Below are 17,110 nucleotides of genomic sequence, written 5' to 3'. Positions count from 1 at the left end.
TTAAGTAAGGTTATGGTCATAGGGATAGGAAATTTTTTTCCAACTATTTTTTCTCTTTTTTTCCTAAAAATACATATTTAATTCTCATAATATTATTCACAGAGTTCTTGGCAGAGATGAATTTTGAGGTTCATGTTGTCTCTCTTTCAGTCCCAAAAGCTCTGTTTTGAGTTCTCCAGGCTTTGGTGGAATTTCAGGTATTGTCAGGTCTGGCCAGTAGTACCGGTGCACCACCTCTGCGCTGGCGCACATGGCCAGGAGGCTGGCGGGGAACATTTTCAGGTAGGACGTCCAGGACACGCCCGCGGGCATGGTCGGCGGGCTCGAGCTGCACTGGCACTCGGAAGCAGGTCAGGGGACAGTTGAAGGGCGCTCTGGAGATGGAGCGGGCAGCCGTTCCACTATTTTCAAACTATAAAATCTACAGGTTCAACTCTCACTGCCTGCTAAACTAGCATAAATCTAAAAGCAGACATTTTTTATAAGTGTGCCAAGTACTTATACAATATTCTCTTAACCTTTAAAACCACTATGACAGGGACTTACCTGGTGGCACAGTGGTTAAGAATCCACCTGCCCATGCAGGGGAAACGGGTTCGAAGCGTGGTCCGGGAAGATCCTACACGCCGGGGAGCAACTAAGCCCACGCACCTAGAGCTCGTGCCCCGCAGCGAGAGAAGCCACCCCCACTGAGAAGCCCCCGGCTTGCCGCAACTCGCAACTCTTGAGAAAGCCTGCGCAAAGCCTGCGCGCAGCAACGAAGACCCAATGCAGCCAAAAATAAATGAATAAATATTAAAAAAAAAACCCACTATGACAGTATTATTCTGTTTTACAGATGAAGACACTGAGGCACAGAACTAATTAGGCTAGCTCTAGAGATGCTGATGATCAAATTAACAGGCATACCTTGGAGGTTCAGTTCCAAACACTGTAATAAAGTGAGTATTGCATTAAAGCGAGTCACACAAACTTTTCAGTTTCCCAGTTCCTATAAAAGTTATGCTTACACTATCCTCTAGTCTATTAAGTGTGAAAAAAAACCCCAAAAACCCCACACACACCGAAAAAACACAAACAATGTATATACCTTAACTAAAAAATAATGCTGTTGGAAAAATGGCACCAATAGACTTGCTCAAAGCAAGGTCACCACAAACCTTTAGTCTGTCAAAAATGCAGTATTTGCCAAGCGCAATAAAACGAGGTATGCCTGTCTGTTAAAAGGAAAACTCTGTCTCCCTAGCAGTCCCGTTCCTAGAAAACACGGGATCCCTCTTTTGGAAACCAAACACAACTCTCAGTCTCTTTGATAGACTAAATGACACCCCCATAATCAATTAACCATTTCTCAGACATATAAATTCCCATAGTTCCTAAACCTCTGTATAATAAAGTTTATTCACATGTGGTACCAAAACATCCTATCATGCCTTCTCATAGCCTTTCAAACCTTTCTTTATGACTAGTTTCTACATTTCTTGCTCCTTCTATATCTTTTGTCTAAAACTCTCAGGTAAACTCTAAATTTGAATTTTTCTTTCTTTTCCATCTATCTTATCAACAGTTTACATGCAATAATGTACACCCACGCTTTGACTAATGTATACACCATCGTAACCAGCACTACCATAAAGATAAATTTCTTCATGTCCCTTTTGTCCACCTCAGGCAACCATTTTTATCTGCTTTCTGTCACTACAGACTTTTGTGAAGTGGAATAATTTTAAACAGTAAAGGCCAAACTAAAACATCTGACAAATAAATGTACTACCAACATGAATAAAGATATGTTAAAGCATGCCCTGCTCTAAAGGAAAGATTGAGAGTACATTAGAGTGGCTATATTACCATCACTGAAATGGAACTCTGACTTCTGAAGTAACCATAGGGTTAGTTTGCCAATCCTTAGCTTACTCACAAAAGGACTGTGACAGAAAAAATAAAATAAAATTTGCTATATTGGCAGGACCTGACAAAAAGGATTTTGGGACCAACACACCTGAAACAACTAAGACAGATGTAAACGTAGTATTTTTTTACTTCCGTAATTACACCAAGCACTGCAATAATAGTTGATTAAAACCAATACTAATAACGTCTATACATAAAAGATGGTAAATGTTGAGATAAGTGAGCTCTATCTTGGTTTATCTTCTCAGATGCTCCCTAGGAAGGTCTTAAGATTTCCATAATTTCCTAGCCCAGAGTAGGTGCTGAGAAAAGATGGACAAAGGACAATTCTAAGAATGGGGAGTTCTGAAACTTAAGCGTTGTGGTGATGACAGGAAAGAACTCCCTGAAGTGTGTTGAAAAAGAGGTCCATCTTTCACATCCTTAAAAGAAGCCCAAAACCTTGATATACAAGGGACCCACATGTAAATGCAAAGCTCAACTGTCAGTTAAAAACTAAAAGCTATGCCCAGGAAAAACTAATTCCTCAAAAGAATCCACAAAACACAAAGGCCTTCAGGAAAGAGGGTTTCTAACACATTTTGAGCCACAAACCCTGTGCTCAAATGAAATGTTCACTTGGAAGCCCAGTATTTCCAACAATTGAAAAGGCTTAAGTTGGTGGCTAAGCACAGACTATTCTTGAGTCTTTCCTATGCCCGATCTCACGGAAAGAGTCCTAAAAGCAGTTCATAACCATACCCTCAGAAGCCTATGCTTGCAATTTTCTTAACATGTGAGCAAAAATACTTTAAAGTTTCACTGTTGCAGAAAGGTTCATGTTCTACATTTCTGCTTTACAAGGCACTAAAGTAAAGAAATATTTGAGTAAAATGTTTTCAAGAGGCATTTAAAGTTACTTGGTGGTAATGTTAAACCAAAAATCTGACACACAGCATGTCCTAGGGAGTCAGAATGAAAATAAGTGTGCATGTGTTGGGGGTGAGCAGAGTTTATACTGTATGCCAGATCCACCAAGTTAATCCACATCACAGGGAATTTCCAGGGATCTCTCCATTAAGAATGCAGACTCAGGGAATTCACCTGGTGGTCCAGTGGTTAGGACTCTGCACTTCCACTGTAGGGGGCCCATGTTCAATCCCTGGCTGGGGAACTAAGATCCTGCAAAGTGCTCCGGCCAAAAAAAGGAATGCAGCAGACTCAAACCCAGATGATGCCAAACTTCCCCCATGTTCCAATCTAATCCTGGTTATAATTCCCAACGGACACTGCACCATTTTTTTTTTAAAGGTGTATAAATCAGAAACAGGACTGATTTATTGGTTCCAACATGTTATAGACCACTACATACTACAGTCTAGTGTTGCTGGACATTGACTTATTTAAATTAAACTTAAAAGAGCAAATCCATTTTTAATAAAAGCTCCCAAGTTTATTTTTATCAATAGACACTAAAATGTGTTCTCTATTCACAAGAGCCTTTGAGCTATTTTCACACCCAAAAACCTAAATATATGGTGAAAGAAAGCTCAGCTTATTTTACACTAATACAACTGCTGCAATCACAATACTATGTTTATAAACGAAATAATTTCCTCTTGGACATCATAGCTGGGAAGAAAAGAGCATGTTTAACATTCCTTATTTACACCTTCATATTGGTGTTTTTTGATAATACATTTTCCAGGAAGAGCTGCCAAGGAAAGAAAAGGCTCCCAAGAACCACACACTGCTCCTTGGAGTCTTTCATGAGGTCGTGAGTCCTCATGTCATCGAGAGGGTAGCTCCAAGAGGAGTGGTTGCAGCAGCTGGGCACTTGCCTTGTTACACACCTGCTACAAAGGCTTCTACAGTTGATTGTACTTCAGAAGAAACTGATACATCTCTCAAATAATCACAAGATAATTCTGGCAGCAACAGCCCACTTGACACCAAGCTGGATGAATGAGTCTTGGATTTCTGAAGTGAAGACCTCCCTGGAAGTAGAACAGGGAGAGCTGAAAGTTTGAGAGTACTGTTTCAGAGACATCTAAGCAGGAAACCCAACCTTAACACATGACCAGTTTTCTAAAAGGACTTTTACTCATTAAAAATGAGAACTTAAGATATTTTGAAATTTACACTACTACTATTATTCTGAAGAAGGCTAAGGGTATTTCTACCTTTATTGTTTTTTTTTTTTTACATCTTTATTGGAGTATAATTGCTTTACAATGGTGTGTTAGTTTCTGCTTTATAACAAAGTGAATCAGTTATACATATACATGTGTTCCCATATCTCTTCCCTCTTGCGTCTCCCTCCCTATCCCACCCCTCCAGGCGGTCACAAAGGTCACAAAGCACCGAGCTGATCTCCCTGTTCTATGCGGCTGCTTCCCACTAGCTATCTACCTTACGTTTGGTAGTGTATATATGTCCATGCCTCTCTCTCGCTTTGTCACAGCTTACCCTTCCCCCTCCCCATATCCTCAAGTCCATTCCCTAGTAGGTCTGTGTCTTTATTCCTGTCTTACCCCTAGGTTCCTCGTGACATTTTTTTTCTTAAATTCCATATATATGTATTAGCATATGGTATTTGTCTTTCTCTTTCTGACTTACTTCACTCTGTATGACAGACTCTAGGTCTATCCACCTCATTACAAATAGCTCAATTTCGTTTCTTTTTATGGCTGAGTAATATTCCATTGTATATATACGCCACATCTTCTTTACCCATTCATCCGATGATGGACACTTAGGTTGTTTCCATCTCTGGGCTATTGTAAATAGAGCTGCAATGAACACTTTGGTACATGACTCTCCCTGAATTATGGCTTTCCCAGGGTACATGCCCAGCAGTGGGACTGCTGGGCCACATGGTAGTTCCACCTGTAGTTTTCTAATCTACCTTTATTATTACTTTTACATAAGCATTTGATGACTTAGCACTCAGCTCACAGCTTTAAAAATAGACACAATGGGGAAAAAAAAATAGACACAATGCTGTCAAAGTCACCTCTGCATTCTACATCCCACAGAAAAATGTTACTTACCACAGAGAATACCTTTGGAAATAATCGGCCAGAAGGGATGACACTGGTACTACAAACATGAGGTCTGGAGCAGGCCTCCAGGAAGCTACATATCAGAACTAGTAGGTAGAAGTTCCAATAAATTGTGTGATCATAAGACCATATGAACTTTTGCCATGTTGGACCAAAAGTGATGGATAACAACAACAGCCTACACTGAGTACTTAGGATCATCAGGACAGGGGTTGCTTTAATTGACAGCAAGAGGAAAGCCAATAATGGCAATAAACACCCTTAAGTTTATTTTTCAGCTGATAAGGTTGAAAAAAACTAACTCTAGAGGAAGAACACTAAAGGTGACTGCTGACGAATTATTTTAAAAAAAAACAGACAAGAACAAGAATGAATAGGAAATACATAAAGGTGGGGGGAATTCTAAAGGAAATGAGCCCAACAGGCTAAGTTTGAAATGCTTGGGTAAAGGCTGCCCAATGAAATGCCTCACATTAAACTCTAAAATACACCTAAATGAGAAAATGGAAATACAGGATTTTCATAGCAATATACTTTTGCAAGTGAAATTGACAAGATTAGGCTCTCTTAAAAAATGTGTCTTGACTATCTGATGTGAAGACTAAATTTCTTCTGGAGCAATGTACCTGTACATAAGTGAAATATGTAAATCCCTATGGTGATTAAAATGTAGTAACATTACAGATAACTATTATAATGCAACATGAATAGCAGCAAATACATAACCATATTATTTCAAGCTTTCTAGTTTTCCTGGTGCAGCACAGGAAATAACCTTTTAAATAAATGCACTTAACTACTATTTTGATTACCCTAGGGCAGATCTCATTGCCACCTCACCAAGAGGAAAATTTATTTTTATTATATAAAGCATGTGTCCATTACAATGACTGCAGTAAACACCAGGTTAAGGAAGAAAGAATACCTCAGAAGCCCCTAAACATCTTTACAGGTGGCAGTGGTTGCATCTCCTCTAGAATAAGCATGTTCAGACTTTTCCAATCATCATTCCCGTGTTATTTAATCTTTTTATTCCTCTATCTGCCCTCTAAAACATCGGCTTTACTGGTTTTGAACCATGAATGGAGTCACTGTTGTTTTCCTACTATGACATCTTTTGCTCAACTTTATAATTTCAATTCCTTCACACAGATAGATGGGACTGGAGTCCCATCTATTAATTTTCATTGCTGTGTACTATTCTTTGTAGATGTACAACATTTATTTATCCAAAGAGGACCTATAGGTTGTCCCATTTTTTTGCTATATTGTTTATAAACACCATAATATAATTTCTTGCTGTTATTTATGTACCCAAGGGGAACACTGCTCAAGTTGTGGTCTGCAAACTAGCTGATCCACAAATGAAGAACCAAGCAGTGTGCTACAGTCTAGGGCCACATACCTGGGAGTGAAACTGCTATGTTATTAGTGAAAAATTGTTTTTAAGGGCTTCCCTGGTGGTGCAGTGGTTGGGAGTCCGCCGGCCGACGCAGGGGACATGGGTTCGTGCCCCGGTCCGGGAGGATCCCACGTGCCGCGGAGCGGCTGGGCCCGTGGGCCATGGCCGCTGAGCCTGCGTGTCCAGAGCCTGTGCTCCGCAACGGTAGAGGCCACAACAGTGAGAGTCCCGCGTACCGCAAAAAAAAAAAAAAAAAAAAAAAAAATTGTTTTTAAGCCTTTTGCTCATTTCCCTACATGTTTTTTGCTTTTTCTTATTGACCTATAAGAGCTCTTCATGAATTCGGGATAGCAAATCTCTCTCATTTTGAGTTTTATTTATTTTGCTATAGTATCCATGTTCAACATACTAGGATATCCCATCCTACTCTTGGTCATGCCAACCATGCTGAACCTAGATGATGAACTAAGGAGAGACTATACTTATTTAGGAGCTCTTTATAAACTGGGCACCACAGTATCTTTGCAGTAAAAAACAAAAAATAGGGAATTCCCGGGCAGTCCAGTGGTTAGGACTCCATGCCTCCACTGCAGGGGGCCAGGGTTCGTTCCTGGCTGGGGAACAAAGATCCCACAAGCCACCCCCCGCCAAAAGAAAGAAACAGATCAAAAATAATCTGAAGTCATATATTCAACGTAAACCTAATATTAAGTTCAGTCTGTATGAGATCATGAAGTATAGCAGGGAGCTGGATCTTAAGAACATGCTGGGCAACTAAAGAATTCAACTAGAATATAAAACTGAAAAGCCCCTACAGTCAAGAACAGTTTATTAGACAAACCTAAGGAGAAAGAAGAGAATGTGTAATTCTTATGATTCTTATTAATAGATATTTTAAGATTAATATGGCTAATACCAGTCACATTCACAGTAACAATTATCCTAGAGTGATGCTGTCCAACAGAACTTTCTATGATGATTGAAACATTCTTTGTCAATGACCAAAACAATAGCCATTAGCCACATATAATTCCCAAGCATTCAAAATGTGCCCAAGCAACTGAACAGCTGAATTTTTAATGTTATTTGATGGGAATTCTTTAAATTTACATAGCTACCTGGCTAGTGGCTACTGTACTGAACAGAGCAGTTCTAGAGAATGCTGTCTTCATAAAAAATTTTAAACTTCTAAGGATCAAGTCCACACACATCACAGATAAAAAAACAAGAACAAAAACCATCGTACCCCCAAATAATTTTGCTCAAGGTAACAAAGATCAATTCACAAGTTTACAAAACTAGACAGTAAAGGAAAGAAAGGTCAAAACTCCACACCAAGTAAATCCTAGAGAAATGAAATGTGTGCTTACATAAGATAATGAAGAAAGGTGGAAAAGTTTAGAGCAGAGCATCCCAAAAGGGTTTTATCATCTTGACTCCTGCTGCAACTCACTCAGTTACACGCATTTAAGACCTCATGGTGGCTGGGTATGGTTTGGGCAGGCTGAACTTCATCAGCCTAATCCTTGCAACTCAGTACGCTGCACAAATATTTTCTACTTATGCCATAATGTTCTTCACATTATTCCCTAGATTAGAAAAAAGGATGGCCAAATCTTTGTTTCAGTTAGGTTGTGACAAACTGCTTCAGTGTGCATGGATGGCCCTGGAATGGAGGTAAAGGACAAAAGCATCTGTGTCTTCTAAGCCTTACCAACACGACAGCATTGCACTTGCAACGGCCTCCTTAGGCCGGTCTGAATAATGGCCAGCCTAAACCTGCAGCCTACCACTTACCTAGATTTTATAGCTTATGACGTACAGTTTACACAATATCTTATTTACTCCTAATCAGAAGAATTAAGTGTCTCTAAATGCTTTTTTGAGGGCAGAGAAGAAAAACCCCAAACTCAAAAACTCTGAATTTAAGACCAAAGGGAGTGTAATGGAATACACAGATTGGTAGTGACTATTAACATTCTCAGCTCACTATCTTCTGTAATAAATGCAAGAACAATTTTATTCCCTTTAAAAATGGTCTACACTGCTTTCTAATCTATTTGCCCCCCCCAGAAGAGCCTAAATTTGCCTGAAGAAAGAATACCATGTCCCCCAAACCGTTTTATCCATTAACATCCTATTATTCCCATTGGGCTTCTATAGAATGCTTTTTTGCTACTTTACACAAGCAATGAGGCACCATTAAATACTACTTTTTGCATGCCAAGGGGATACACATACTTTAAAAACTGGTCCCTAAATCTGTGTATTTTCAATGATAGTTTTATTCGTCTTCGTGGTCAAAGAGCACCAAAAACCATTAATAAAAGTTCTGTGAATTTGCTTACATCACAGAATCTTTAAATTACCAAATACTGGTAATTTAAATATTTAAAATTTTAGACAAAATTTGTCCATTTAGACAAATCAATTAATTGAATCCCTTTTCTATTCTTAGAAACAAAACATTAAAAGTTATATGTTAATAATTAACTCAATCTGACGTCATCACTAGATCTGCTAATAAAAGCAGCTGGTTACAAGAGAATTTAGTTTCCTGAAACAGCCTTTAAAATTTTTCCATTAGGCTGATCTATTAATTATAATTGGAGCTCTAGCTAAAATAACTTGAAAATATAGCCCACTGAAAAAACTACTGCAGCACAGAGCCTAAGAAATTTAAAACGTACACAAAAACTTTTCCACAATTAGAGCCCTTCAGTAATCTGAGATATTATTAAGCTTAAGCATTTGTTATGATATCTTTACAGTGCTCACATTACACCACACACATATCCAAAAGAAAAAATTTTACTATGCAAGCAGCTTATAGTTTCCATATACTTAATGAAATGAACTATCTAAAAATTCAGATGGTTACCTGGATTTGAAAACCTAACTCTGAAGCCAAATCCTAGAGCTTAGACCACCTGCACAGAAATCCTACTGGAGTGCTGGAAGCATAACATGGGTCATGGAATTATACATTTTGCAGTGCTATGTGCTAAGTGTTTTCCATGAAGGCCAGTGTGTTAAATCCTTTGACTTCTAATTTTCCAAACAGTATTGTTGCTCCACAGGAAATATCAGGATTTCAATGTCTAGTATTGCAAACAGCTACTGATATCTAAGGACATTTCTGGAATGTACAATTTCTCTTGCCACCTTTACTAATTCTAGTCAAGAAACCTTTGGGGCAAGGTATCTTTTTGGATTCAAAATTTCTCAGATTTTAGAATGGCAATTTAGTACATATACGTTTAATGTATTATTTAACGCTCTCCAGGAGGCAGCAGAATTAGGAATATTAGCACTAAACGGGATAAGTCAAAATTAAAATGGCCTCAAATTAGCTCAGATTCAGGTCAACTTTTTGTTCCCAAATCAGGTTAGGTCACATCAAGGAAGCTATATAATTTTTTTTAACTTTTGGATTTTGGAATTACATGAATAAGGGATTGTGGCTGTAGCTTTATAGCAAAGCACCAAGAACTAAAGTTTCACTTAACATAATATACACTGTACCTGGGCATAATAAATAAGTCAGTCACTTTGGCTGCCGGAACCTTCAGAATGAAGTGTTAGCATTTTCTATCTGTGCCTATATACACTACGCCTCCACAATCAAAAAAAGACACGGAAATTATAGACTTTTTGAGTTCTACAATATTAATTACCTTAAAGACTTTTCCCTGAGTTGGCAGAGTCATTTATAAATGTATGAGCTAATATGTTTCTCAAGTCTAAGAGGAAACACCAGTAGAAATATAAAATATAATGCAAAGTTAGGTTTCCATTAAAGAGACTTGGGGCTTCCCTGGTGGCGCAGTGGTTGAGAGTCCGCCTGCCGATGCAGGGGACGCGGGTTCGTGCCCCAGTCTGGGAAGATCCCACATGCCGCGGAGCGCCTGGGCCCGTGAGCCATGGCCACTGAGCCTGCACATCCGGAGCCTGTGCTCCGCAACGGGAGAGGCCACAACAGTGAGAGGCCCACGTACCGCAAAAAAAAAAAGAGACTTGAAATTAAAATCTTATCCTTTAATATGGTCGTGCTTAAAACATGAAGCTTGTTATGAAACTTCCAACTTAGAATCTATTCCCCTCTCAACTATGGAGTCAACTACACCCCACTCAGAAAAGTTTTATATCTCTAAGCCAACTTGGGAGAAAACATCAGATATGCTGGAAGGAGAATAGATGACTAACAAAAATTAAAGAGATAACTGGCTTGGCAGTGAACTGGTGGCAACTGTACTTCTCTTTAATATGCATACAAGCCACTTGGTTAAAATGCAGATTTCTGATTCAGGTTTGGGTGGAGCTGAGAGTCTGCAGTTCTATTCTAGGTTATGCTAATGCTACTGTTCCAAAGACCACACACACTGCATTAACAAAGGGCGATTAAAACCCTCAAAAAAAGATAAATCATTGTATCAATTTACAGTTAAAGGAACTGTTCTAGTTCAACTTTATTTTACAGCTGTGATTTAAAAAATAAGCAATATGCTCAAATTCACACAGCTAGGAGAAAGCCAGTATGGGAGTACAGGAAACCCTCCAGCCTGGGTTCAAAGTCAGTAGAACTTTCGAGAATTCGTATTATTTAAACTGTTTCCCCCCTTTCTCTTTAGACTTAAAAAAAGAAGTCTAAAATTGTAATTTGAGGTTAACAGTAAATGTGTTGAAAAGGTCTGCTTTAACATACACCCTCCAATTAGATCTCTTTCCTGAAATTTTCTAATGTTACTCCCTCCAAGTCTCTAGCCCACTTAAAGACATCCAAACCTCAACACCAAAACCCAAATTTCAATTGCAAGAAATCTACAAATAATAAAAAATTTTAAATGAACCACACAAATTTGGCAGCACAAGTTCGAACAACAGTTTACTGTGGAACTGCACTGGGCACAGAGGTTTAAATTCAAAGTTAAATCCATACACAGAAAATCAAGTATAGTCAAAAACTATCCCTGAAAATATCTTGGGAAGGTAGCCGGTTGAGAGATAAACATGTATCATCTCTCAGTAATACCTCTAAAAACAACCAGTTTTTCTACCAGGTGAGTATTATACAAAGTCATTTTGTGAAAAAGAACATAAACTCTTAGAAATTACATTGTGTTTAGCAAGATGCTCATAACTAGAAAAATAAGAACTAAGATTCACCTCTTATATCTCATGCTCTGTGGTAGAGGTTTGAGTGGAATGGAGAGCAGAATTTTTTGCCTGAATACTTGAATTCAAGTATTGAATACTTGAATACTCCAAATACTTGAATCTAACAAGTTAAATGATTGAATGGTGTGCTAAACTACTACCCACACCTCATTAAAACACAAACAAAAAACCACCTCTCCAACTTATATTAAAATCTGGAATAGTAAGATTTCCTAAAACTTACCCTGCAGTATGTACTTAGATATAGTAAATAAGGATCCAGCCACTAGTAAACAATGCATACAACTGAATCAACTTTAAGGGAAGTGGGGGAGTTCCCTGGTGGCCTAGGGGTTATGATTTCAGGCTCTCTCACTGCCATGGCCTGGGTTCAAGCCCTGGTGGGGGAGCTGAGATCCCTCAAGCCACCCAGTTGGGCCAAAAAAAAAGGTGGGGGGCGGGGTGGGGTGTAAGTGGTAAATACAATTTCAAGTTTTGAAAAAGACTGAGCAACAAGAACTCTCCTTTACTTCTACTTTACAAGACCGTCCCTCACACTCTACAGATGTGAAAATACTTACATGGACAAGTTAGGAGATGGAACCCCCCTATCATCAGCTAGGTTCCCAAGGTGGCTCAGCGTTGAAGTCGAACTGCTCTCTATACAGCACTTCTCCTAGGCCCTCTGGGTAGTTGTATACTTGGTCAGAAAGTTCGCCCTAAAGAAGAAAATAAAAATATGTAAGTCCAGTGGTAAAAAATGTTAGGTGGCGCTTCAAGAAGGTTAAATTGATGTAAAGATTAAGTGCGGGAAGAAGTTTTAGTTTGAAGTGTTTCATTAAAGCACATTACACAAAATGATGTTTTCAAAGGGTTTATCACAGTACCAAGTACTTTTTTATGTAGTAAGCATTTCCAAGCTGCTAGAGTACAGAACTGACAGAATTTGAGGTCATGGTCATCTTATCAAGTTACTCTATCTACCTACTCAATTTCCAGCCTTCACCGAATTTCATTTTTGCTTTTATTTGTCCTCCAAAACCCAAACTTCTAAGTGGCCTCAAATTTTAAGATGTCCAAGTGCCCTCACTAACCTGGTCTGTGTGCAAGATTTTATATGTATATCTAATAGTGTGAAACTACCCACAAGCCTTCTTCTACTCTCCAAATTCTAAGTTCTTCTTTGCTTAAGTGTAAAATCCTACTACATATCCAAAAGAAAAACATTTTGTGACTTAGCTAATACACTAAGTACACATGTGAAATAACTTTTGAGACCTGCCTTACGTATCCGACAAGTAACCTCTTAAGGTTTACCTCCTCCTCATTCCCAACCTAAGTCACTCTACTATCACTAGGAACAACATATGAATGTGAACGTGCTTGGCACGCTACAAAATGCTAAATAAGTTTTAGAAATGGTTTTTACCTATTATGATTTGACAGGATAGACTTATCACCTCTAACCTAAACAGCTACATCTATACTTCTATTTGTAACTCAGTGATTGCTACCTTAAAGTAATACAACCCGACAGTATCTGCTAGAAGATAGGTGGTAAGAAGGGAACCAGAAAAATAATGAAATTTAGGAATTAGAAGAATCTGAGATTTCAGAAGCACTCTAGACACATCTTAAGCATATCTCATCTGAACCAGGATAGAGGCACCCTTAGGGGAGGTAAAATGTTCTTTCTACTAGGGGTATCCTGCTCACATGCTCAATGACACTTATGGACAATGAGGCAAAAATCCATACTAATATGCAACAGTGACTATATCATCACGTTAGATTCCAACCAAGTACTCCAAAACAAACGTTCCAATTCTTCCCAAACCAAGGTAATTTTAGAAGTAAATTAAAAGCCGACTCACGCTAGAGACAGAGACAGAGTTTACTCTTAACTGTTCTAAGGAATAGGATAATTATCCTGGCTGAGACATTTTCATCCATCCCCCCCCACCCCAACCCGCTATAGATCAATAGCTATTTTGCTGCTTAATGCAACCCAGGAGCAGTACTGTGAAATGTTGAGAACATTACACTTCAGACATTCAAGAATGTTCTTCAGCAGGATCTCTAAAATATTTCCACCTAATGAAAAAGATACTAGTAGGAAATGAAGACTCTAAACTTTGAAAGGTACCCTTTAATATAAATAAAAGGGGTACAGGGCCATTTACATACAGGATGAACTGAATGTTCATCTGTACAGTCAAGATAAACCATAAGAGGAGGTTAAATAAAAATATGGAAGGTTTCCCTGGTGGCTCAGTGGTTGGGAGTCTGCCTACCAGCGCAGGGGACGTGAGTTCGGCCTGGGAAGATCCCACCTGCCGCAGAGCAACTAGGCCCGTGCACCGTAACTACTGAGCCTGCGCTCTAGAGCCCGCGAGCCACAACTACTGAGCCCGCCTGCCACAACTACTGAAGCCTGCACGCCTGGAGTCCGTGCTCCACAAGAAGAGAAACCACCGCAATGAGAAGCCCGTACGCAGCAATGACGACCCAACACAGCCAAAAATAAATAAATAAATAAATTTATAAAAAAATAAAGATATGGAAAAATAGAAGGTATAGGGAAAGATAATTTTTTCTCATTTAGAATGGTGTTTCTATCAGTTGGATCGTGTACAACACTGCAATCAAATTCCTTAACTGTTTGAAGAGAATGTCCGTTGCTACACTATCTTGGCAGACAGCACAGGGAAAACTAGAGTTAACCGAGTCAGCAGCTGGCCAATAAATCACCAAAAACCTCCCATCACTTTGACAGTAACTACCCAGAAACTTAGTATCCCCCAAACTATCAGTATTTCTCTGAACAACTTACATTGCCTTTACCAATGACTTTTCAAGTTGTGCTGGGTATTCTTTCCAAAAACCCCAAACCCTAGTCCAATCATGAGAAAAATATCAAACAAACCCAAATTGGGGACACTTTACTGGGTATCTGGCCAGTACTTCTCTAGACTGTCAAAGACATGAGAAACTGTCACAAATCAGAGATGACTGGGGAAGACATAACAACTAAATGTAGTGTGGTATCTTGGATTGGCCCCTAGACAGAAAGCACATTAAAAACTGGTGAAATCCAAAGAAAGTCTGGAGTTTAAGTGGCAGTAATGTATCAAAGTCAGTTTCTTAATTTTGACAAATGTACTATGGATACCTCTTATAATAAGGTAAACTAGGTGAGAAGTACAAAGTTACTCCATGTTATCTTTGTAACTTTTCCATAAATCTAAAATTATTCCAAAATAAAGTTGTTTAAAAAAAAAATCAGGCAAGGTATTCATATAATGGACTACTACTCGGCAGTTAAAAGTAACAATTTACTGATGAATGGATGAATATCAAAAACATTCTGAGTTAAAGAAGCCTTTCACAAAATACAATGCATACATTATATATGCCTATGGAAGTTCTAGAATAGGTTTACATAATAACTAATCTATATGGTTAGTAAAAAGTCAGAACAGTGGTTGCCTCTGTGGGTAGTGAGGGATGGAGTTTGAAGGGGCAAAAGAGAATTTTCTGGGTTTGATGGCAATGTTCTCATCTTTGTTAAAGGTTTGGATTACACATCTGTATTTCTGTCAAAACTCGTCAAATGATATACTTAAGATTTGTGCATTCTGCTGTTTTGTGAATTTTACCCTATTAAACTCTACTTAATGATATGTGCATACTGAAGTTGGAGGGGTGGTGAAGTGTTCTGGTGTCTCCAACTTACTTTGAAATACAAAGAAAAATAAGACTGATGAATGCACAGTGGAATGGCAAATAAAGGAAAATGTTAAGTGTTTACTGAACGTAGGTGAGGGTACAATTCTTTCATTCCCTCTGTATGTTTGACAATTTATAAGTTAAACCTGGGTGGCAGGAGGGACGGCACTGATTATTACTTGATTCCAGCACCTCCCATATCACCTATAATCATCAGGAGCCTATCTTTCCTTCTAACTCTTCTGGGCTTATTTGCCTTCATAACCAGCATCTGTACTCTCCTATGGTTGCAAAAGAAATCAAAGGATTGTTAGAGCGTTGCCCTATAATCATTAGCTGTATTTCTGCCAGGCTCGTCCACATCAACCTTTCCTTGATTACACATCCTTAAGTGTTCTCCGGTTCCCATCCAAGCAGGGGGTTCAACGGTGGAAACCAGACGGGACACAAAACATCTTAATGTATCCACGAGGCAACCACAAAAGCCAGTTAAATCTGCTGAAACATCATGGGGCCGTAAACTGTGTTCCCGACCGTTTCAGGTCGCCGAACCAGCAGCTTAGCCTAAGAAACACACGTTCAGGATATACACTGGGGAAGGGTTAAAACAGCACCATTAACTGCCAAAACAGTGCTTGATAAGCCACCCAAGCCTACCGCTCTCCCTCTCTCTGCCCTGGAATCGTGGCGCGGCCGGGAAAACGAAGCCATGGTGACTAATCCTCGGGCTCCAGGAGGTGGCTGGGGTGAGTGAAGGCGACTCGGCCCAATCAGGAGCGCCGCAGGGGGCGGAGCAGCAGCCCCGAGGCTTCCAGAAGAGGCCAAAGGCCTCTCGCTCGCTACCTGACACCGGGGCTTCCCCGCCGCCTGGCCCCTTGCGGCGTCAACTTTCCTCCAGCAGAGGGGGGCCGCACTCCCCGCACCCTCGAGCACCCATCCTCCTCCGGCAGCTGTCACAGGAGGCCGGCGCCGGGCCCGCCCCGCTCCATTCATAACCTAAGGCCGCGGCGGTTGCAACCGGTCGCGCTCCCACCAGGCTCCCGGAGGCTAAGGCGCGGCGCCGCTCAGGGTCGGGCGGCGGGACCAAGGCCCCTCAGGACTGCAACCAGTCCCCCTCCCCGGAAACAGCAATGCACCACGGGAGCGGGGTGGGGGCCGCACGCCGCCCGGAGGCGCCGCCGACCCCCGGCGGCGAGACCCCCGCGCGCGCCCCCACACACACGCCCCCTCGCCCCAACAGCAGCTGCTCGGGCTCGGCCCGGCGGCCAGCGGCCTCCCGCCGCCCCAGTCCGCCGCGCCGCCGCCACCGCGGAAGCACCGGCAGCCGCCACACACGCCGCCATCCGCCATGTTCGAGGCGGCCGGCCGCGGGGCGCTGCGGGGACGCCGGCCGGGCGGCGGGGCCCAGCCGGAGGCACCCGGCAGCACCCCAAGGCCGCCCCGCGCCCCGGCCCCGGCCGCGCCCCTCGGGTCGGTACTCACGTGAGATAACGGCCCAAAGAGTCGGGTAAAGCGTCTTCTCTTTTTAGGCGGAATTTTTAAAGAGGGATGTGGTTACCTTGAGCAGAAATACCCAAGGCGGCCTGGGCCATAGGCTGCGGGGACGACGTGGGGGGAAAAGCGCGGCACCGACACCAGCTGTGCAGCAGTGGCGGCGGCGGCCGAAGGAGAGAAATAGAACAACAGCGCGGGCAGAAGAAGAAAGGCGAGGGCTGGGTGCGGAGAGGATTCAGCCTCGTCACACCGCAGAGCAGAGAGCGAGAAAGGATGAGAAGAGGCAGGGAAGGCGAAGAAACGAAACACTGCCACCGAGCGAAGAGCCAGAGAGTGTGAGAAGGCGGCGCCAGAAACGCCATTATTTATA

General features: G+C 41.1%; 1 protein-coding gene across 6 annotated transcripts in view; it reads right to left on the bottom strand.

Moving 5' to 3' along the window:
* Positions 1-17,110, bottom strand: part of AZIN1 (antizyme inhibitor 1) — a 32,916-nt gene extending 15,806 nt beyond the window's left edge. For 2 of the 6 annotated variants that reach the window (XM_029222823.1, XM_029222819.1), the window contains exons 1-3: positions 16,729-17,110; positions 12,099-12,236; positions 3,747-3,890 (exon numbers count right to left, since the gene is read on the bottom strand). The gene's annotated coding sequence lies outside the window, so the exon portion shown is untranslated. The remainder of the gene's footprint in view (positions 1-3,746; positions 3,891-12,098; positions 12,237-16,728) is intronic. The other 4 variants (XM_029222820.1, XM_029222821.1, XM_029222822.1 and 1 more) reach the window with 3 other exon arrangements.

Source organism: Monodon monoceros, unplaced genomic scaffold, assembly GCF_005190385.1.
Source record: "Monodon monoceros isolate NGI ecotype Baffin Bay Population unplaced genomic scaffold, NGI_Narwhal_1 Super_Scaffold_14, whole genome shotgun sequence".
Taxonomy (NCBI): domain Eukaryota; kingdom Metazoa; phylum Chordata; class Mammalia; order Artiodactyla; family Monodontidae; genus Monodon; species Monodon monoceros.
The sequence above is the reverse complement of the archived record's forward strand: the minus strand, read 5'-3'. Positions and strand labels throughout refer to the sequence as shown.